Genomic DNA, 24,359 nt, shown 5'->3' on the forward strand with positions numbered 1-24,359 from the left:
CCCCTATCAGAGGAGCAGCCGATCGGCTCTGTTCTACTCACGTCTGACAGACGCAAGTGAGTAAAATCCGATCACCGGCTCTTCCTGTTTACATCGTGATCAGCCGTGATTGGACATGGCTGATCATGTGGTAAAGGGTCTCCGTCAGATACTCTTTACCTAGATCAGACACACCACAACAATGATCACCGCACTGCGCGCCCCGGGGGGGGCGGGCATCGGCTTAATATCCCGAAGACGTCATATGATATCCGGTCAGGATATTGAAACCACTTTGCTGCTGTTGTTTTGCTATATGGCGGGCGGTAAGTGGTTAAATGTAATGTTTCAGAACCACTGAGGGTCCCTTTCTCAAGGCAATATTGTGGCGCAATTCAGATTTATAACAATGTGCATTAACACCTTGTGGTAGTCAGTGGTAACCCAGCGCACACCCCCGAAATATCATAGTGACATCATACTTTCTCCAAGTTACATAGAAGCAGCAGAGTGGCTAAGTGGTTAGCACCTCCAGCTGGCAGTCCTGGGGTCGTTGGTTCAAATCCCAACCATGACCCTGCTTGCCTTGAGTTTGTATTCTTCTTCCTGTGCTTGTGTGGGTTTCCTCCAAAGACATGCTGGTATGTTTCAATGTGAGTTAGGGACCTTCGATAGTAAGCAGCTTGAGGCCAGGGTCTGATGTGAATATACAATATATACGTAAAGCGCTGGGTAAATTGTTGCCATTATATAAGTACCTGCAATAAGTAAATATACACGAGTCAATGGTGGCATTCAAAATGAAAGCAGATATAGAAAATCCCTGCATATAAAATTATTTCCCATATCTTCTTGTAACTGTATAACCTCTTCACTCTTCTCAAAGCAATCTTTGCGCACATTATCCCCAATATCTTTATTGTAATAAGTATAAAGATTTTAGGTTGATCACTAGAGGAAGATGTTAGGGGCTCAGTGCAGTTGTTACGTGTCTCTCATAACAACTGTTGACATTGGCATACCAGCCACACAGGGGGTGCATTGTTTTCAGTCTTCATTTATGTTATAGGCCAACTAATAGACTTGCTATAGGTTTTTTTTAAATGGGAATTTTAATTACCACAAGCATTTCACAGGTGCCCAAGTTATGTTCAGCCAGTGTGTCTTTAAATTGGGAAGACTATACCGCGCTCAGACAAAATACAAAAATGCATGTGTGTTAAACTCATAAAAATTTCCAACAAAGTGCTTGCTGTAAACTGATATAAAGTGCTCAGAGTTGTGTATTAAAAAAGAAGTGACACCCAAAAGACAAACAGTGCTCTCCCTCTGCTCCCATATAGAAACATTCCGCACTCAACATGGTTCCAGTAATCCATGTTTTTAGTCTGCTTTTCTTCAGCAAACTGTTTGCAGGCTTTCTTGTGCTTCATCTTTAGAAGAGGCTTCCTTCTGGGACAACAGCCATGCAGACCAATTTGATGCAGTGTGTGGCATATGGTATGAGCACTGACAGGCTGACCCCCCACCCCTTCAACCTCTACAGCAATTCTAGCAGCACTCATACGTCTATTATACAAAGACAACCTCTGGATATGATGCTGAGCACGTGCACTCAACTCCTTTGGTCAACCATGGTGGGGCCTGTTCTGAGTGGAACCTGTCCTGTTAAACCGCTGTATGGTCTTGATCACTGTGCTGCAGCTCAGTTTTATGCTCTTGGCAATCTTCTTATAGCCTAGGCCATCTTTATGTAGAGCAACAATTCTTTTTTTCAGATCCTCAGAGAGTTCTTTGCCATGAGGTGCCATGTTGAACTTCCAGTGACCAGTATGAGAGAGTGAGAGCGATAACACCAAATTGAACAGACCTGCTCCCCATTCACACCTGAGACCTTGTAACACTAACGAGTCACATGACACCGGGGAGGGTAAATAGCTAATTGGGCCCAATTTGGACATTTTCACTTAGGGGTGTACTCACTTTTGTTGCCAGTGGTTTACACATTAATAGTTGTGTGTTGAGTTATTTTGAGGGGACAACAAATTTACACTGTTATACAAGCTGTACACTCACTACTTTACATTGTAGCAAAGTATCATTTCTTGTGCAATTCGCTCTGCAGCTGCCACGGAGATGTGTGAACCAGCTCCATAGAGACCTGGTCACAATCTCCTGTCGTGCGAATTGGATGTGTGAACCCAGCCTTAATCTTCGTACACACGATCAGATTGCTGGCAGGGGATTGTCTGTTGACAGACTGTTGTCCTAAAATCTGACCGTTAGTACGCTCCTTTTGACAATTGTTGTCCAACTTTCTGCCAACAAATGTTGGATGACATGCTAGTAAATTTTCGGCAGGCAAAGGTCTGTTGTCAGATTCTCTGAGGGTCAGTACACAAGTCCATCACACAAAAGTTGAAAGTACAAACACGTATGTTCAGAATCAATGCTCACCAAACACAAAATTAGCAGAAGGGGCCCAAAGGGTGGCGCCCAAGAGCTGAAATTCCTCGTAGTACGTCACTACGTTCGTTTTTGTTGGCTGAAAATTGTGTACCGTTATTATGCAAGACGTGATCCAGGCACACGCCCTTTTGACAAAAATCAGACGCTCGGTTGGCTAACAATCTGATTGTGTGTACGAGGCTTTAGTGTTTGCAGCTAGGCTGTAGCCAGCCTAACCTTTGTTTATGTTATCTGAGATTGTTGGGTTTCTTCCAACAACATTGTTTGCTTTTACCTGACTCTGGGGGGTGTTCTTCAGTTGATAGAGTGAGAAGATACAATTTAATAGGTTATGAATGTTTTTTTATGTCTTGGCCATTACTGAGAAGTGTATGCAAGTGAGATCTGAAGAGATCTTTACCCAGTCTGTGGCAGAAGTCGGAGACACCAAACGATAGCAGCCTGTCTGGGCCTGCAGAGTTCACATTTGCCTGTGGCAGAGGTATAAAGATACTGGAAAATAAAGGCCCATCTAGAGAGTTTCCTGAGAAACCTATTGTCTAGAGGGATTGTTGCTGCTGTTATTGGGTATCCTGTACCCAGGGCCAGGACAAGCGGTGGGCAGGAGGGAAGGATGGAGGGCAGGTTGGAGGGAAGGTTGCCCTGAACGCAGTGAAGCAAGGGGGCAAAGAATGGGCGCAGGGTGGAACAGAAACTCTTCTGAATTAACAGTGGGGAAGGAGGGCGCAATTCTGAATCTTTGCCCTGAGCTCTGAATAACCCTGTCTCAGTACTGCCTGTATCTGTAACCCTCTCTCCTCAGGGCAACTAAGCCTAAATTGCAAGAAAAGGACTGCAGATCAATAGCTCATCTGTCTTTCACCATTGATGAGTTGGGGAGTGTCTGGGTTTGCTTACATGGCAAGTGACTAGTAATGAAAGCAGGAGAGCCCGTAGAAATCCAGCAGCTCTTTCAGGGGTCATTACCACAGAAGTGACATTTGGAAATGTGTCATCTTATCAGACTTTCGCAACAAAACAATACAAAGCATAAGAAAAGTGCAGTTACCCATAGCACACCATCAGAATTCATTTCTTTCCTGACCCGACTACAGTACGCTGACATCTAATTGTTTTTCTTTTTTTTCCCAGGAAAATTTAATAGCTTACAAGACAAAATAGTTTAATTTAATGCCCGTAAACCACATAATTTCAGCAGATGTTTTTTTCCGTTTGAAAGTCAAATAAATAAATAAATCTTCATTGCCGATATCAACAACATTTCTCAGTATTTTTCTCAATTTAATTGTTGTATGTAATCATTAAGATAATGCTAAGAATGACTAAGGGGGAAAATATGGCAACAGATTTAATACATCAGTTATTTACATTTAGAATGCATTTTTGGCAAATTACCATAATATATAAAGGATTTTCCTGCTCAGTAAATTTACATTTAATTAAATCCCAGCATGGTGTCATATTTAGCATTTTGATTTGAACATGCATTTCTGGCGTGCTGTAAAGGGCGACAGCTGTGAACAGTAGAAATGTTGGTACATTGCATACACATTCCTGTATGTCATATAATGATCGGCACAAAAACATGTTTTGCAAGCTATAGAGTACAGTACATACATGTCTGGATTGCTCAGAAGTATTAAATGACACTCTGTAATGTACTATGAGTCCATTCTTTAAATAGCTGTGCTTGGAAACTATGTATGCTAATCTCATCTTACAACACCTTCATCATTCTTATTCTAAATGTTTATATTATAAAGCTACTGTATCTGCAGCACTAACACAGCATCTGTATAACAACCCCTAAAAGGATGATATGGTGTTATTTTATATATTTTCTTTTTTTGTATTTTATTATCAGAAAAAAAGGTTGTAAGCAGGAAACTATGAAATGTGTCACATACATTTTTCATATTTATTATTTGCAGTAGTGGGTGAGATCTATGCTCTCTCTTATAGACTTATGATCTTGTGCTAAAACAGATCTTAGAGATGAACTCCAAGCAGATACAAAAAATCAAATTGAAGTGATTGTAAAGGAAATATGTTTATTAAAAAAAATAACAAACATGTCATACTTACCTGCTCTGTGCATTGGTTTTGATCCTCCACTTCTCGGGTCCCCCGCCAGCGCTGTGGACCCCTCCCTCTTGACAAGTGCAAGTGGCTTGCTGTGTTCCTGCTCCCGAGGCGGCTTTCTGCATCCATAAGACAGAGTCAATCACACCTCTCTGGCTGTGATTGACAGCAGCGGGAGCCAATGGCTCCCGCTGCTGCATCTCAGCCAATCAGGAGGGCAAGACCAGGGAGAGCCTCGTGTCTCATGCACATCGCTGGATCGGGATTGGGCTTAGGTAAGTATTGGGGGAGCTGAGGGGGGAGCTGCACACTAAAGGTTTTTTACCATCATACATAGAATGCATGAAGGTAAAACACCTTCAGCCTTTACAACCACTTTAATGCAGCCCTATATTTATTAATACATCATTAAATGTATTTTTTTAACTGCAACTAATATTAGTACCTGAATTTCACTTGACTTGAAAACCCCTGGGAGTTAATCAAGTGTGCTCTATTAAAATGTGCAGACAAGTAACATTTTGGTAGGAGGAGAGAGCAGAGGAATAAGCTCATCATTCTGCTCCTGCTCTTTGAACTGTCCATCCAGTGGGCTAGAGGTGGGGAGAAGAAACCACTGTATTCCCTATGTGGCAGAGCTGTGTAAACGCTCATTCAAATGGCAGATTAGTGTCACCCTCCATGCAGAGCCCCTGACAGATGTGTGCACATCCACCCATCTGAGCTGCGTGCAGGCAGCCCATAGAAGTGGATGCACATGCAGCGCCAGCATAGACATAGTCGCATGTCAAAGTCTGACACGCAGGCAGGAGCAGGTGCACAGATCCAAAAGCAGAGCCTCTGTCCTCATAAATGCTATACAGCCATCAATGGAATATATGCAGACAGAAAGTGGTTGCAAAGAGGCTGCTGTTAATTAGCAGCACTGAGATGCAACAAGTAAAGAAAAAGATGAAATTACTTATGATAGACAGAGCTTTAGCAAAACAAATGTCACCTATTAAGGGTTTACATGTACTTTAATGATGGTTACTATTGAATAGATTTTAATAAACATTGTTGTTAAATAGAAATTAATTGGTATAATAGTACGAAATATTTAATATCTAGATTTCCCATTTCATTACCATAACATTGCAAAACCAGTGTTAAGATTCAAATGGGAAAGGCACATTTGATCTCTAGCCCATGAGAGGCTTAAGTTTAAGTTTAAGCAATTGTAAAAGGATGAGAGTGCACTGCCACGGGTTAGTGAAAGTCTAGCAAAAGTTTATTTGTTTTCTAAAATAGGTCAGAAACAAAGCCAAAGCGTCTCAGGGGGCTCAATAGAAATCTTTTTTGGCTACAATAGAGTCTTATACTGGACACACAATTGTAAGGTAATGCATGCAATAATCAAATCATGACATATCGGAAACAAGGTGAATATGAAAGCTTTTTCTTTATTAATTTCACAGATTAAAATATTCCATAAAGCAGCCAACGCATTTCAGTCAAAAAATGACCTTACTCATAGCTGGTTACATGAAAACTGACAAAACAAATATATAGCAACTCTTCAGTCTGATGCACCTCCTGTAATTACCAGAATGATTGCACCTGTTTGGCATTAATGCCAGAGTGAGGGTGGACTGATGGTTGCTATAATCGAAACATAAGACAAAGACTGACATCAATAACTACCCACAGGAACAAAAATAAAAATAAAATAATTTATTTTTAAAGCAGATTGTACAATCTCCTTTAGATTTACCAAATATATATAATAGGAGGAAACACCTATCTAGCCAATCACTCTATATCCAGTCAGGCAGGACCTTGCACTACATAACTGATGGCAGATCTAAAGGAGATTGTACAATCAGATTGTATAGTGTATGGCCACCTTTATACACCTAAAATTACTAGTTGCGCTTTCAGTGCCATTAATTGTTAAACAACACACCAAACACAGAATCAAACACACATTTTGCCATGTGAAAAAAGGAGTGTCAAATGCTGCAAAACGCACAGTAAAAAAACAAGCAACAGACAACACGCCAACATGTCCCATAAGCCACATATACAGTTGTGCTCATAGGTTTACATACCATGGCAAAATTTATAATTTCTTGGCCATGTTTCAGAGAATATGAATGATAACACAAAAACTTTTCTTTCACTCATGGTTAGTGTTTGGCTGAAGCCATTTATTATCAGTCAACTGTGTTTACTCTTTTTAAATCATAATGGCAGCAGCAACTACCCAAATGAGCCTGATCAAAAGTTTACATACCCTGGTGATTTTGGCCTGATAACATGCACACAAGTTAACACAAAGGGTTTGGATGGCTATTAAAGGTAACCATCCTCACCTGTGATCTGTTTGCTTGTAATTAGTGTGTGTGTATAAAAGGTCAATGAGTTTCTGGACTCCTGACAGACCCTTGCATCCTTCATCCAGTGCTGCACTGACGTTTCTGGATTCTGAGTCGTGAGGAAAGCAAAAGAATTGTCAAAGGATCTACGGACAAGGTAGTTGAACTGTATAAAACAGGAAAGGGAAATAAAAGATATCCAAGGAATTGAGAATGCCAATCAGCAGTGTTCAAACTCTAATCATGAAGTGGAAAATGAGGGGTTCTGTTGAAACCAAACCACGATCAGGTGGACCAACTAAAATTTCAGCCACAACTGCCAGGAAAATTGTTCAAGATGCAAAGAAAAACCCACAAATAACTTCAGGTGAAATACAGGACTCTATGAAAACATGTGGTTGTGGCTGTTTCAAGATGCACAATAAGGAGGCATGTGAAGAAAGCTGGGCTGGATGGTCAAGTCGCCAGAAGAAAGCCATTACTGCGCAAATGCCACAAAGTATCCCGTTTACAATATGCCAAACAGCACAGAGACAAACCTTCTGGCACAAAGTCATTTGGAGTAATGAGACCAAAATTGAGCTTTTTGGCCACAACCATAAACGCTACCTTTGGAGAGGAGTCAACGAGGCCTATGATGAAAGGTACACCATTCCTACTGTGAAACACGGAGGTGGATTGCTGATGTTTTCGGGCATGGGAAATGTGGTCAAAATTGATGGCAAGATGAATACATTATGTTATCAAAAAATACTGGAGGAACATTTGCATTCATCAGCCAGGAAGCTGCGCATGGGACGTACTTGGACATTCCAACATGACAATGATCCAAAACGCAAGGCCAAATCGACCTGTCATTGGCTACATCGGAATAAAGTGAAGGTTCTGGAGTGACCATCTCAGTCTCCTTACCTCAATATCATTGAGCCACTCTGGGGAGATCTCAAACGTGCAGTTCATGCAAGACAGCCCAAGAATTTACAGGAGCTGGAGGCTTTTTGCCAAGAGGAATGGACAACTTTACCATCTGAGAAGATAAAGAGCCTCATCCACAAATACCACAAAAGACTTCAAGACTTCCGTGGGGCAATACACGGTATTAAGAACTGGGGTGTGTAAACTTTTGATCAGGGTCATTTGGGTAGTTTCTGTTGCCATTATTATTTAAAAAGAGTAAACAATATTTCTTGGGCATTATACAAAGCACATGAGAAACCACCTTTTTTCAAGACATGCTAAGAGTGATCAGGAATCTTCAAACTACGGCTCCCCAGCTGTTGCGGAACTACACATCCCATGAGGCATTGTAAAACTCAGTTGTGCTCATAGGTTTACATACCATGGCAAAATGTATAATTTCTTGGCCATGTTTCAGAGAATATGAATGAATTTATTTAAAAAGAGTAAATACAGTTGATTGATAATACATGGCTTCAGCCAAACACTAACCATGAGTAAAAGAAAACGAACCACAAAACGTGCACTCCCACTATGCTAGACGTGAATGGGGCCTGAAAGTGAAATTGGTGCAGTAACACAAGAACAACGAGGCTCCATTCACATCTGTGCATTTCCTTGTATTTCAGAAATGCGCTGCAGCAAAAATCACAGTAAAAAACACACCAAGCTCCGCTCTTAAAAAAAAGTTCTGAAGCTTCTTTGGGGCAATTGCTGTGTGTAGGACAGACCATTCAGCTGGATGGGCTGCCCTACGTGTGATGAGCAAAAATGCGACAAAGGATGTCTATACACAAGCAGATGGAGACGGCTAGTCTGGCACAGTAATGTTTGAGCCTAATGCCGCATACACATGACTAGACTTTACGGCATACTTGGTTTGGCGGACTTTTCGACGGACCTTACGACGGACTTTCCGAATGAACGGACTTGCCTACACACGATCAACCAAAGTCAGACGGATTCGTACGTGATGACGTACGACCGGACTAAAACAAGGAAGTTCATAGCCAGTAGCCAATAGCTGCCCTAGCGTCGGTTTTTGTCCGTCGGACTAGCATACAGACGAGCGGACTTTTTGACCGGACTCGAGTCCGTCGAAAAGATTTGAAACATGTTTCATTTCTAGGTCCGTCGAACTTTTCGGGGGAAAAAATCCGCTGGTGCCCACACACGATCGAATTGTCCGACGGACTCCGGTCCGCCGAACCAAGTATGCCGTAAAGTCCGGTCGTGTGTACGCGGCATTAGTCTGACAGCTGTTTGATCAGGTTGTAGCACCTTATTTCTCCTTTGAACTGTAATTCATGCAATAATGACTGCAGTGTAATCTTCAACAGACTGCCTCTAATGCAGCTAGCTACCAAGCCCTGGTGAAGGGGGCTTTGAACCTCTGAAATGCATTGACTTTGTCTTCTGAACTGAATAATAAACTTCTAAAGGAACAGACATTTTAAATACAGGTATATGTTGAAAAGAATTCGGCAGCATTACAATTGCAATTCACACTTTTTGATTTTACTGCAGTTTAATTTCTCTAGAAATTGTCTACAGCAACATAACTAAGTCGGAAAATACATAGTGAACACTGGCAGATTTTGGTGAATTTACAAGAATTATACATGCCCGAGTTTGCCCATACTACGATAATTATGACCAGAAATGTAAACTGGTAATACTTTTACCTAGCATCAAATAAATTGTGAAATCTTAAAAAAAGCTAGGCCTGTGCCCAGTCCACTACATATATTTATGGATTTTACAGGTAGGACAGCTGGTTGGGAGATTCTTAACCTGCAGACAAGAGGAGACATGAAGGAGAAACCTATTACAGCAAAAATAACAGAAAGAGGAGATGCCATAGAGAAGAAGTAGTGGTGGGAGAATAATTAAGGGGTTATTAAATCTGCGGGGAAGAAATAGAGTCATTGAATGAAAAACAATTTTATAGCTGCAGTGAAGAATAACAATGACGTAGAAAGACACCATGGGGCTGATTTACTAAGAAGAATGCACTGCGCCAGTTCATACATTAATTGGTATGCTGGAAAAGTCATTAACCGAACGTGCGAAGCGGTGCACTTTGAAGCGCAAATAACGATAATAAATATGTAAACTGCACCTGTCGCTAGGGTAACTGCGGTTTTCTCATTGATAATAGCGCACATCCAAACCAATTCGTTAATATCATCTCTTTGGATGTGTCTTGTTAAGCAATTAGTAGGTGTTCTCAGTTAATAAACCCTTTCGATTCTAATCTCATTCCTATCACTTCTATATATCTTTGAAATGTATTTTTTAATTTTTTTACCCAAATCTTTCAATACATTACAAAGAACAGAGAAGTGTTTCTAAACCCAATAAATGTATATTTTCAGATCTTGATCTTTAAAGGTGACCATACACTGCAATCAGTTAGATCTTAAATAAATTAGATTTAATGCAAGAGCCTGATTGAGTTACTATAATTTGAATGAATTGTTCAAGTGCGTCTTCCTATTGCCTATTTTGCCTAAATATCGAGTTGGACAGAGATTGGCCAATCAGATTGCATAGTGCATGACCATCTTAAGTGCCAAATTTGGAATGTAGATGTGCCATGTCCCACTTGTATTTTCCAAACAATATTTCTTGGGCATTATACAAGGCACATGAGAAACCACCTTTTTTCAAGACATGCTAAGAGTGATCAGGAATCTTCAAACTACGGCTCTCCAGCTGTTGCGGAACTACACATCCCATGAGGCATTGTAAAACTCTGACATTCACAGACATGACAGGCATGATGGGAATTGTAGTTCCTGAACAACTGGAGGGCTGTAGTTTCGAAGACCCCTGTGCTAGACCATTATTAAGCCTCCAGAATTTGGAGTGTGGCATCTACCCAACTTATCTCTGCTGGTGGACACAATAACCTACATCTATAGATATATATTTGGGCAGCACAGTGGTGTAATGGTTAGCACTTTCACCTAGCAGCAAAAAGGGTTGCTGGTTTAAATCCCACCTGCGACACCATCTGCCTGGAGTTTGCATGTTCTCCCTGTGCCTGCGTGGGTTTCCTCCAGGTATTCTGGTTTTGACCCACACAAACACTACCCCATGTTAAAAAAAAATACAAAATTATCTTAATTTGCAAATAAGGATCATCTCTTCCTCAGAGAACAGTGAGCAGGGCATGGTGGTGGGAAGAAATTAGCAGTAGTACAAGCAACTTCCTGTAGGGGCGTGATGTCATTCCTGTGTGCTGGCCACCACTTCTGGGAACCAGATATGCACCACGGGTACATACCTCAGCGCACACAGCAGTTGCGCATCTCAAATACGCAGCGGTTGCGCATCTAGATGCATTTGACACATCTAGCTGCAGGAACTCAATTTTTAGGGAAAAATTAATGGTAAAGCAGATGCAGATTTCCAGGACTGGACTAACAAATGTTTCTAGTGAAAGGCAACTGGTGTTTTCTATTAAACAAGGTCTAAATGGGCCATTGACATGCATCACAGTTGAACTTAGGAATGTGTTTTTGCAAAGTTAAACTAAATTAAATCCTTTCTTTTCTTTGCTTGGGGATAGAGTGCAGAGGGATTGGAAGTCTTGTCAGTTTTTAGACACCTCCCAAATTGTGCCACTTTCTCTTCAAATGTATTCACTTGCTGTCACGTAGCCAAACAGGAAGTGGGGGTAAAACCCTACCAATGTCTTTCCTTGGGGACACACAGGTCAATCTAAATACTTTCCCCATTAGGTAAATTGCACTCTAGCATTTTGCTGTGTACACCCCAAATTAGTAGGTATCTTGGTGTAGCACTTACCCCCGAAGGAGCTGCTGGTATTTGATCAGGCCTGTACTCTGATCTTATCAAGCCCCAGTAACTTGAACTCAGTCCCCTTGACACAACTGTAGTGTATGTTGGTGTGAAACAAAACAACAGAGAGTGACCCCACAATGTACAGGATAACAACAGTGTACCTTTACCCTTTTGTCCTGGATACCTAGGGCTCCACCTGAGAAAGAAAAAGGAATAAGACTGCACACCAATTGCAATTAACCAGGTTGTCTATTTTACTGAACTGGTATGAAGCAATGATTACAAAAGTAATGTGGCAGCACAGTGAGTTCTCACAACCACTTTTAACAGGTAAAAACTTTCCTTTCAATAACCCCTATATACGCGTCTGTAAATGGGGCTGACACCCAGAGTGACAATGCTTTAACTCCAGGCACCTCCCCACCTCCAGCACGCTGTAATCAACACACAAGAGCACACAGGTATCAGCACCTCCCAAAGCAATTTCTAGAGAGCTCCCCCTGCTTTATAATACAGTTACGTCCTTCTGATGACTAAATGCAAGGCCTTGCAGTGATAGACATGTTCTTCTATTCTTCAGTCTTCTGCTAGCTATTGTGTTGAGGTAATTGTAATACAAGCAGGTTTAACCATCAAAGAATAATGCAAAGTAAATGTGGAGATAATTCTGGTAATGTGACACACTTATTTCTGACTTCGGTGTAGCAGCTTCTAATCCACAAAGAGTGAAATCTCCATAGAACATAAGCATACAGCCTGCGTGAACTCAGTCTAACTTGAGAGAACAAGTTCTGCGGAACTACAGGTCCCAGTAAACTGTGGTATACAACTACGTGTGTAAAAAGTGTGTCAAGACTTATGGACGGCAGCCCTCTCACCAAACTAGGCCCTGGAAGGAAGGGAACTCTGCTCTGGTTGCCTCAATCCCGCTTTGAGCCAGCTCCGTCTGGCTGCTTCTCTCTCGCAAGATGACCCGGGCTCTCCGATGGCTCCATCCGACGTCTCTGGATCCTTCCCGATTCAGTGATACACTTACTCAGCACACAGATACCGACCAGAGTCGTTGATTGTTCCACTCTGCAGAATTTAAAGGCCGTGCTCTCCGGAGGGCCTCCTCACAGACCTCTGCTGGCAGGCCACGTGTCCTGAAGAGACCCAAGATGGCCGCGCCGAGTCCTTTTATAGCCTACTCAGCATGCAGTTCAGTGCAGAGTCTTGCTGTGTAAAAACACTCGGCATTATGGGTAGGTCAGTTCTTGCGAAACGTAAACAAACAAATCACTTCCTGTGACATCTTACTTAAATTCCTCAGCAAGGATAAAAGAAAAACACAAAGTCCCAGAATACATTTAGGCCACTAGATGGTGCTAAGTGCCAGTTTGTAACATTGTCCATAGCTTATCATTAGGTAGTTCTAACAGGCAAAAATTCCAACGCTACATTGGACTTTGGGGTTTATTTACTAAAGGCAAATCCACTTTGCACTACAAGTGCACTTGCTGGAGATCCGAGGGGGACATGCAAGGAAAATAAAAAAACAGCATCTCTGCTTCTACATGATTGCATGATAAAATCACCAGTGCTTCCCTCAGATTTACAGCAAGTACACTTGTATTGCAGAGTGGATTTGCCTTTAATAAACCCCAAAATACCTAATAATTTGGGGTGTACACAACAAAGTGCTAGAGTGCAATTTGCCTAATGGGGACACTAGTTAGATTGACCTGTGTGTCCCCAAGGAAAGAAATTAGTAGGGTTTTACCCTCACTTCCTGTTTGGCTATGTGACAGTAAGTGAAGCCAATTTTCAGAAAAGGGACACAAAGCCCAACCTTAAAAAGACAAGCAGGGGTTCTAACACTCACCTGGTTTCCCTCAAATGCCCACAATTAGAATAGGATTGTCTTGAGCTAGATTTTAGCCCAGTGCTTCAAATCACTGCTTCTCAACTCTGTCCTCAAGTACCCCCAACAGGCCATGTTTGCAGGTTTTCCTTCATCTTGTGCAGGTGCTTTAAATCACAGTCAATGGCTTGGTATATTGGTCAGCTATTTTAAGATAAATTCCCCAAAACATGTCCTGTCTGGGGTACTTGAGGACTGAGGCTGAGAACCACTGTGCTAAAATTGAAAATTGAATACTTACCTCTGTGTAATTTTCCTTTCTTGGCACCTATCCTAGGCAGCATACGCACAATCCATGCATATGCTACCATGAAGGCACCAGGAAAGTAGCTTTCACAAATCACACCTTTTTTTTGTTTTGCCATGCCAATCAGCCTAGTTAAGCTGCAGCTGGGAAATCTGTTGCATGAAAATTAAGAAAACACATAAAACATAAAAATTTGCTACAAATTTTATTGGTCAACAAACAGGACTTGGAAAAGAGCAAGGAAAGCAAAAAAACACATGTATGTTAATTTGAGACACTAACAGAATATGGTTTTGAGGTCTGACCATTTTGCAGAGGAAAAATAACAGGAGTTAAAAGAACTGCATCCACAAATGGACAGTCTCTTAAGGATTTAAACATTCTCCAAGCTGTCCCTGATTTTGAGGGACTGTCCATGATTTGGAACAAAGTCCCCCTGTCCCTCTTTCCTCCTCATTTGTCCCTCATTTTGGTCTGATCTATATAGTTGTATATAAAATGCACTACTTATCTATCAAAAAGTGTTTTTGCATTTGTAAATTTTAAAAGCCAGTATAAAGGAAAAGTAGTGGTAAAAAAAAACACTTGCGGGTTAAACTAATGTTTTTTTTGTATAATTCTCCTTTAAGGGGGTGTGCCATATGCCTGCACACTTTCGATAATAGGTGTCCCTCGTTCCCATCACAAAAAGTTGCTTTTTGGCAGCATTTCTTCCATTAAGAATTCTGCCAGACTTCTCTGTATAGTAGAGTTCTGTACAGTTCTGTGATGATGGCACTGCTGAACATTTTTCGATGTCAAAGGGAAGAAAGCATTATGTGCCTCTCATCTGCTGCATTAAGGTTCCTTGGCCAACCACTGCGTCAGTGGTCCTCAATGTTGCCCATTTCTTTGTGCTTCTTCAAAAGAGCTTGAACAGCACATCTTGAAACCCCAGTCTGCTTTAAGATCTTTCGCTAAAGAAAAAGTTGGCGCTTGCATCTGAAGGCAGCCCAGTGGAGATGAGAAGCAGTACTCTGGAAAGGCTGAGAAAAGAAGCACAAGGCGCCACTCTAAGTGCAGTAAGTTATGCAATTTAATAAGCAAATGGTGCATATGTACTCACAAGAGTAAGTTAAAAACAAGCATATCAGAAATGAGGGAACAGCCCTCTGGGAGTGAGTCCATCCAAGGCAGAACATTGGTGAAGTGGAGTGGGTTGCGCCGGTAGATAAGACGTTTCCTGGACCTTGACCACACAAGATGCCGGTGGATGGCATCACTTCTGTTTGGACGGTGTGTCAGTAAGCAAGCAACATGTTTGTGGAGCATGCGCTCCTTCTTCAGGCCTGGCGGGGGTCATTTGGGAAGAGGGCTTATATACTGTGCTGTCAGAACTCCTGGGTCCTAGTGACCCACGGCTTGGGGCTGATCAAATGTAACTCAGAATCTTATATCATGTATGTGGGGGGGAGCACTTCAGCCATATCATTCGGAATGTTAAATAAAAATAAACATGACAAATAATAAGCACATAAAAACTCTATGCTATTATACAGAAAAATTAGCTAAAACGTAGAAGCAAAAAACAGGCATAGGTGGATATTGCTGCAGGACTAGATTTAGGCTCACTGGTGTACTCTTGTAAATGCTTGTGCATGGGGAACAATGGGGAAAAAATGGAGGTAAACATAGCGATCAGATGGTATGGGAATGGGAGATGACACATTTGGCATTAAATGAGATGGTGGTGAGGACATAAAGTGAAAAATAAAATGAAAAATAAAAATAATAATAATAAAAATAAAAATGAAATAAAAATAAAAATAAAATAAAAATGAAAATAACAATAATAATAAATATAAATAAAAATAAAATAATAAAAATAGAAATAAATATGAAAAATTAAAAATGAAAAGTGAGGAATCACTGTTCGTACCCTTATTTGGGGTAGATCTCAGCACACTTGTATTCATTAGAATGATGGGATTATGTGACTATAACTAATTGTATCTGAGTACTTACTTTGGTTGTTGCAGACCTTAAGGGTCCAGGATAGGATATATGGACTAGGAGGAGGGGAGAGAGGGGCCCTGAATGAGAAAAATTATAATTATTAACAAAAAATTAAAACAGTTGGAAACATTTTTATTTTAAACATAATATATTTTTTACTGGATATCGCTGTTGGCATTGTGCAAATGGGGGAAGGAAAGAAGGGAGGGGGGGAAGAGTCAGGGGATAAAGAAGGGAAGGTTGGTAGATTAAGGGATAAGATTGGGATTTTTAATTAGTAGGAAGGGGTGGGGGGGAAGGAGGAAGAACTGATGAACTATATTTCCTACTCCCCCCACACCCCTTCCTACTAATTAAAAAACCCAATCCAATCCCTTACTCTACCAACCCCCCCTTCTTTATCCCCCTGGCTCTCCTCCCCCCTTCTTTTCTTTCCCCATTTGCACAATCCCAACAGCGATATCCAGTGAAAGATATATTATGATTAAAATAAAAATGTTTCCAACTGTTTTAATTTTTTGTTAATAATTATAATTTTTCTCATTCAGGGCCCCTCTCTCTCTCTCCCTGCCTCCTAGTCCATATATCCTATCTTGGACCCTTAAGGTCTGCAACAACCAAAGTAAGTACTCAGATACAATTAGTTATAGTCACATTATCCCATCATTCTAATACAAGTGTGCTGAGATCTACCCTAAGTGTACGAACAGTGATTCTTCACTTTTCATTTTTCATTTTTCATATTTATTTCTATTTTTTTTTTTTTTTTTAAGAAAATTTTTATTGTGCACACAAAAGAAGAAATCATACATTACATTAGATAGGGGTTACATCATTAATTTCAGAGCAGAAATCACACACCCATTACAACAACAGTGCAGATATCCATCTATCCTACATGCGCCATTTGGGTCTCCGACTCTACTCTACTTTGCAATATATGTGCTTTTTCCTTTTTTTAAACAACAAATAATTAAGAGAAATATCTCATAACAAAGAAATAACGCACACCCCTCCCACCCCCCAACCAGCTGCTCCCTCAGGGAGAGAAACAGACTGTGTATCTCCACTCCAAAGGGGAGATGCCCTCTTCTGTATAAATCAACCAGAGAAAAGACAACCCCCCTCCCCCCAGGGATGTCAGCATTCAGTCTTGTCTTTAATAATACACAAGAAACCCGGTCCGTCCACAGTAAGAGGAGTATGCCCGCCATCCTCCCTTTACTATCTATTAGGTAACAAAAAAACAGTCCTGACTATCTAATGGAGTCCACCCATCTGAACCATACCTTCCTAAACTTCTTGGGAGCGCCTCTAGCTTCATAGGTCATCTTATACATCATCACATCTTCATTTACTATTTTTATCCACATTCCCAGAGTCAATTGTTCGTCATGGATCCAGCGTCTGGCAATGAGTTTCCTCACCTCGAAGTATAGGATCCTAAGGAACAATTTAGTGCATGCATTGATCTCCTCTTGATCAAAAACCCAGAGGAGGCAGTGTATGGGGTGTTAGGCAAAGCAAACTTATCGGAGATAAATTCAGTCACCTGCGACCATAGTGGTCTCACCTTTTTGCACTCCCACACCATGTGTAGGAAAGTGCCTTCTTCCTCCATACATTTATGACAAATAGCAGATTCCCTCATTTGCATTCGGTAAAGTCTAGCTGGTGTATAATACTGCTGATGAAGGTACCAAAACAGAATCATTTTATTCATAGAGGAGATAATAGACACTAAATATGTGTCCAGAACCTCCTGCCACAGTTCCTCTGACAACTCCAGGACAATCATCTCCCACCGCGCCTTGGTCCTAGAAGTTAAGGTCTTTACCCCCGGACCCACTGCCCATAGTATCTAGAAATTCGCTTAGATGGATCCGAGTCAATCAGAACCCTCTCCAAGTCCGTATTCTGTACCAGAATTTCTTCCCCCCAAACTGGGCGATCGCTGCATGTCGCAGCTGCGCATATTGAAAAAGCCAAGTCTTGGGTACTTTGAATTGTTCTCTTAATTGGGCAAAAGTACAGAGACGATCATTCTGACAAATGTGGTGCAGGTATTTAATGCCATATTTTGCCCAGGTCTTCTGCCCATCAGATAATTTTAAAAACTCCCCCAAAGATCTATTACACCATATAGGGCTATTCAGAGATAGCCACAAGGGTGCATCTTTCCGCCATTGGGAGCACAAGTGAAATACTTTCCCGGGAAGTGCCATGACTGATCCCACCCTCCTCCCCGGAATCCCCTTCCTATAGAGCATATTCTGCAGGGTTTCTTGTGAGGTAGCAACTGCTGCCTCCAACAATGTAGTGGCATTGGGGTTCTGTGGAAAGAGTTGCCAGTGCAAAAAGGCTAATTGTGAGGGCATAAAATAGGAGCGCAAATCAGGAAGGGCCATCCCTCCCATTGTAACTGGCAACTTTAATATCGCTAAGGATACCCTGGGTGCTTTGGAACCCCAAAGTGATCCCACAACAATGGAGTCAATGTGTCTGAAGACCTGTAGTGCCACAAAAACCGGGGTGTTCGAGAGAATATGAAGAAAACTTAGAAAGAAGATCATCTTAAACAGATTTATCCATCCCATCAAGGTGATTGGTAAGTTCTGCCATCTCTGTACCTTCTCTTGAAAGTTTCCCACAATCTACGACAAATTGGTCTCCAAGAACCTAGAGATGGGAAGCTGTACCTCAATCCCCAGATCAATCGGAAGGCTTCTGAGAGCGATGTCCCGGATCCTGCAGATATAGCAGCATGTCATCTGCGTAAAGTGACACTCGCTCCTCAAACTCCCCAAGCCTCAGACCAGTCAAATCTGAAGTAGATCTTAGCTTGACTGCTAAGGGTTCTATAGCCAGGGCAAACAGGAGGGGTGAAAGTGGACACCCCTGCCTGGTGCCTCGGAATATAAGGAATGGGTCTGAAGTAATACCATTAACCCTCAGTCTAATCAGCGGATCTGTGTACAAGAGCCATACCCAGGAAATGAAAGCAGGGCCAAAGCCATAGGACTCCAATAGGTGGAACAAATATGACCAAAGGCCTTCTTTGTATCTAAGGAGGCTACTATTCTAGTCCCGGAGTTGTCATGGGCAGTTTGAAGATTCACAAAGAGTCTCCTGATGTTCATCTGTGTGCATCTTCCCTGAATAAATCCCGTTTGATCCGCATCTACCAATTTTGGGATAACTGTTTGTAACCTGCCTGCAAGTATTTTGGCCAGGATCATTTTTATTATTTTTATCTTTATTCATTAGTATTTTTATTTTTATTTTTGTTTTATTTCATTTTTATTTTTATTATTATAATTTTTAATTTTATTTTTCACTTTATGTCCTCACCACCGTCTCATTTAATGCCAAATGAGTCATCTCCCATTCCCATACCATCTGATCGCTATGTTTACTTCCATTTTTCCCTATTGTTCCCCACGTTCAAGCATTTACGAGAGTACACCAGTGAGCCTAAATCCAGTCCTGCAGCAATATCCACCTATGCTTGTTTCTTGCTTCTATGTTTTAGCCAATTTTTCTGTATAACAGCATGGATTTTTTATGTGCTTATTATTTGTCAGGTTTATTTTTATTTTTATTTAACATTTCTAATACTATTGCTGAAATGCTCCCCCCCTCCCCACATACATGATATAAGATTCCAAGTTACATTTGATCAGCCCCAAGCCGTGGGTCACTAGGACCCAGGAGTTCTGACAGCACAGTATATACGCCCTCTTCCAAAATGGCCCCCGCCAGGCCTGAAGAAGGAGAGCATGCTCCGCAAACACGTCGCCTGCTTACTGACACACTGTCCAACTATAAGGGATGTCATCCCCGGCATCCTGTGTGGTCAAGGTCCAGGAAACGTCGGCATCCACCGGTGCAACCCGCTCCAATTCACCAACATTCTACCTTGGATGGACTCCTTCCCGGACAGCTGTTCCCTCATTTTTGATATGTCTGTTTTTAACTTGCTTTAAGATCTTTGCCTGTATGAGACCTTGCTAATGCAGTACAACTACCTTGTGTCTTGTTGCTGTGCTCAGTCTTGCCATGGTGTACCTGTGACATGAAACATGTCTTCCACAACCTCACCTTAGTAGCAGAGTTTGGCGTTTCCTTACCCAGTTTTAATATTCCTACACAGCTGTTTCTGTTTCAATTAATGACTGTGTTTCAACCTACATATGAAATTGATGATCATTATCACCTCCTTGGTATAATTGATTATGCATACACCTGACTCTAATCTTACAAATCCCTGACAAGTGTACAAAGTGTGCAAGCGTAAGAAATGAAAAACTATATAGATCAAAACTACTAAAATAAAATGTGTCTTCAAGACCCCAAGCAAAAAAAAAAAAAAAAAAAAAAAAAAAGAAGGTAATACTTTCATATATATCACAAGGGAACTGTAGATATATACATATATGAAAAATAAAGAATAATAATGAAAAACAGACTAAAGCTCAACCTCAATATATCAAAATCGCTATTGTATCCCTAATATAGAAAATATATATGTAAGAAACCCAGCAAACTGCTTGACACATGTGAAGGTTAGAATAAAAATAATCCTTTATTAGAAAAACCTAAAGCATACAAAAACCTACTGTCTGACCTATAAAACCATAATTGGTCAATTATTAAAAAACCAACAACAGCAGCTGCAGAAAAAAATGTATGTTAAGCTTCACCCCCAAGAAAATAGACCAGATACACATAGATCTAATCCTAACAGATATCTATACCCCAATGAGGGCATAGTCCATTTATACTGTATATAGCTATATCATGTGAAAAGAACTTCTCATATTAGTGACCAAAGACAGGCCACTTCATGTGGCCAGATGATCACATGGAGAAATCCTATGAAGGAGTTTTTTGTAAGACCACACCACATATAGATAATGCAGAGTTAGAGCAGGTTAGGGCAAACATGTCAGAGATTACTGGAAGACTCCAAGGGAAAGGGTAGCCATGTCATCAAATGTATCCATGTGTGTGGCTTATAGCATGGCACCTTTAATATTTTCCTATTGGCAATTAAATCCTTTTAGGAAAGTCCTCCAAACTGTGTGAAACATAGCTTATAATTGCATAATAAGGGAGCTGCCAGCTTAGTGAATGGAAGTTCCAAGCCATACAACGCTCAAATGAGTAGAGCCATACTTAGCCATCCATATAGGTCTTGAGGAATCCAAACTGTTCCCAGAGATAGCGGTGATCTATAGGTTTGTGTCCAGAGGAACCATGGTCTCTTCTCTGAATGGAGGAGATGGGGGAGAGGCATCACAGAAGCTGACATTGTGGGAGAAAGGCTGGAAACCTCACCAATATGGAAGAGAGGTTCTTTTCACATGATATACCTGTAGTTATTTAGTATATAAGGACTATGCCCCTCATTGGGGTATAAACATTTATTAAGATTTCATCTATGCATATCTTGTCTCTTTTCTTGGGGGTGAAGCTTAACATACAATTTTTCCTGCAGCTGCTGTTGTTGGTTTTTCAATAATTGGCCAATTATTGTTTTATAGGTCAGGCAGTAGGTTTTTGTATGCTTTAGTTTTTCTAAGAAAGGATTATTTTTATTCTAACCTTTAAACAGTGTAAAGCATATTTCTGGGTCTCTTACATATACAGTATATCTGCTATATTCGGGATACAATGGAGATTTTGATTTATTGAGGTTGAGCTTTAGTGTGGTTTTTATTATTATTCTTTCTTTTTGATAGGTGTAGGAATTGATGCTGGTTTCAAGTCAAAGGGTAGTCACACCAAATATTGATTTGATTTCGATTTTTCTTCTGTTCGCTCACTTTGCATTTTGTAAATTGATAAAATGAACCAATGAAAATATATATATTTTTTAAAGCATTCTTACTTTAAAGCTTTTATTCACACCTGCCCACAATTTTAAGAAAGTACTGTATATACAGTATACATAGTAACATGTATACTGTAATTGTTTTCACTGTCAAAAAACTGTCAACATAACCTGCAGAAAATATACTCTGCCTGCACTTAATTCAGTGACTGACCTTTTCTATGCCATTAGTAATCAGTCAATAGAAGAAAAAGGTGCTACTACCCCAGATTATATAGAGATCCTCCTGAGTTGTCGGGTGCAGAATGTGCAGTCACTCAGCTGCTAACGAAGTAACCGGATAGAAAAGAATCCGCAACTCCATACATGCTCTTCAATAAGTCCAAATTTATTGTAACTCCATAAAAAATTAATATGTACAGCAGAAGTTAACGCGTTTCAGCCATAATGTCCTTGTTCACAACAGTTATGTACAAAAACAGCACAATATATATATATTATGTATATATATATAATATATATGTGTATATATATATATATATATATATATATATATATATATATATATATATATATATATATATATATATATATATATATATATAGTGTAAAAACAGGCAGGGGTCGCACAGGCAGAGATTGCATTGGCAACTATCATTTTGGATAAAGTATTCATCATATTGGATTAAATATTACAATTTGGCTCAGCACAATCTAAAAAACTCTTCTCTATACCTCCAAAGGTAATATATGCTGCCTTCCACCTTTAACTGCAACTGCTTCATTGTTTTAAACATTTTTAAATGGTAATCTATGCTGTCGTCAAATTCCACCTTTAACTGCAACTGCTTCATTGTTTTAAACATGCTTAAATGGTAATCTATGCTGCCTTCAAATTCCACCTTTGACTGCAACTGCTTCATTGTTTTAAACATGCTTAAATGGTAATCTATGCTGCCTTCGAATTCATTATCTTTGTCCATATCACTGTGATGTTTGTTTTTGTTTTCTTATTGTCCATTCCTAAATTATGAGCTGTTTTTATCTTTATAGCCATGATCCCCTGCTCTCTTGCTGAATCTTGTAGTCTGTCTTTGGTGTGAGAACTTCGTTCTGTCAGCCATGTGTTCCTCCTATGCAATCCAGGCTGGTTATTTGGCAAAAATACTCCCACCCAACTCAGTATAGGCAGGGATTGCATTGGCAACTATCATTTTGGATAAAGTATTCATATTGGATTAAGTATTATGCCGCGTACACACGGTCGGACTTTTCGTCTACAAAAGTCCAACGGACGCTGACGGACTAAAGCTGGCTGGTAATCCGATCGTGTGTGGGCTTCTCCGGACTTTCAACGGACTTTTTTAGCCTCAAATCCGACGGACTTTAGATTTGAAGCATGCTTCAAATCTTTACGTCGTAACTACGACGGACCCCGAAGTCCGCTCGTCTGTATGCTAGTCCGACGGACAAAAAAACGACGCATGCTCATAAGCAAAAACTAAACGGAAGCACTCGGTCTAGTAAAACTAGTGTTCGTATTGTAGGTAGCACATTCATCACGCTGCAAAATCTGTGATCGTTGAATGCAGCGCATTTTATTTCTTCTTTACGAAGGCTCTAAAGAACGAAGGTGTTTTGCTGTTCATAATCAGAGTTCTCCCAAACTGATTTCTGGATTCTTTTTCTCTTTGATCTCATGAATGATATAGTATGCATTTTAAAAACAATGTTTCCATACTAATAATACTTTTTCCCCTTTTTTTTTTTTTTTTTTTTAGGTTTGTAAAGTTAACACAAAGAACCCATTATTATTTTTTTTTTTTATAGTGATTATTTTTTAGTTTTTAGATAAAGTTAACCCAAAGCACCGTTTTTGGTTACGTAAATTTTTTGATTTTCAAGACTTACCACTTGAACATTATTAACATTAGTAATGTATTTTTGGTGTGTTTTTTTTCAAACTCAATGAGATTGTTGTCCCTTGTTAATTTAACATTGTGTGTAAAATCAATGATTTCAAAGAAAACACATAAAGTCTTTTGCTAAACTCAAAAAAGATCCATTTATTCATGGTCAAAATAAAATAAAGAGGAAGTCAACGCTGGAAAAAGTCGGTGTACCAGAAAATTGGGATCTTGCGGAGTCCATATAAGAGGGAGCACAATCTGGTCCAAGAATCCCAGAGATCAACAGCACCAGCAGATGATCTAGATGTCCCCAGACTGTGGTCCTACAACAGCCTGCGTCTTCTGTCAGACCAGACTGAACCCAGGTCATCATTTTCTTCTCTTCCCTGCAGCCTTTCCTCCACGCTGCCCTGCAGCCTTCCCTGTAGCCTTCTTTTGAGGCTGTGGCTCTGGTGTTTCAGTTGTGGCAGGAGGAGGAGGAGGAGGAGGAGGAGGAGGGGGGGCTGCCTCATGTAGTTGGGTGTTTTGTGTTAGCGTGCCCTGCAGCCCCTTATGGATTGTTTCCCCAAATAGGCGCTCACAAATGAGGCGCTGCTCCCAATCCATCTGAAGAAGCCTGCTGGCTAAATAGCAGCCATAGGATTCTTCCGCTTCGGGGGGGCTCGTTAAAAAACGGGTGGCCTCTTGCATGAGGCGCAGGGATGCGTCCTGTGTGACCATCCCCTTCCTGGCCCTTTTTTTGGGAAGGTGGAGGGGAGGCACTTGGGATTCGGTCAGGCTCCTACTGGGCCCAGCCACCTCACTTGGCCCA

Source organism: Aquarana catesbeiana, linkage group LG08 (genome assembly GCF_042186555.1).
Source record: "Aquarana catesbeiana isolate 2022-GZ linkage group LG08, ASM4218655v1, whole genome shotgun sequence".
Lineage (NCBI taxonomy): Eukaryota > Metazoa > Chordata > Amphibia > Anura > Ranidae > Aquarana > Aquarana catesbeiana.